The sequence below is a fragment of the Magallana gigas genome, chromosome 3, assembly GCF_963853765.1.
Source record: "Magallana gigas chromosome 3, xbMagGiga1.1, whole genome shotgun sequence".
Lineage (NCBI taxonomy): Eukaryota > Metazoa > Mollusca > Bivalvia > Ostreida > Ostreidae > Magallana > Magallana gigas.
This window is the reverse complement of record NC_088855.1, coordinates 37,501,051-37,501,526: the sequence shown is the minus strand read 5'-3', so window position 1 is coordinate 37,501,526 and position 476 is coordinate 37,501,051.

Here is a 476-nt window from a genome sequence, read left to right as displayed (position 1 = left end):
CAAGTTCTCCTGACTGTGCGGTCAAAACATTTGCGATCCCATGCTGGATTAGTTGCATTTCCGGGAGGTCACATGGATGAAGATGACCAATCAGTAATAAGCACCGCTCTCAGGGAAGCGGAAGAAGAAACTGGACTTCCTGCGAAGGATGTGGATGTCATAGCAGTCCTTCCTCCATCTTTTGTGCGACCTAATAAATTTGTCAGTTTAGTAGTTGGAATCATTCCTTCCGATTTTGAACCGAAAATGAACGAAGCGGAGGTGTCGAAAATATTTAGTTTACCTCTTGAGAGATTTTTGAGAGACGATGTTGTGAAAAAAGATATGGTAATTGGTGAATCCGAATACATGATTTTCTTTTTCCACGACATGGTTGATGGTGAAAAGATCGAAACTTGGGGTTTTACAGCTTCGTACTGCATGCTTGTTGGGCTGGCTCTCTGTACATCCGATTACAAACTTGAAATGCAAAAAGG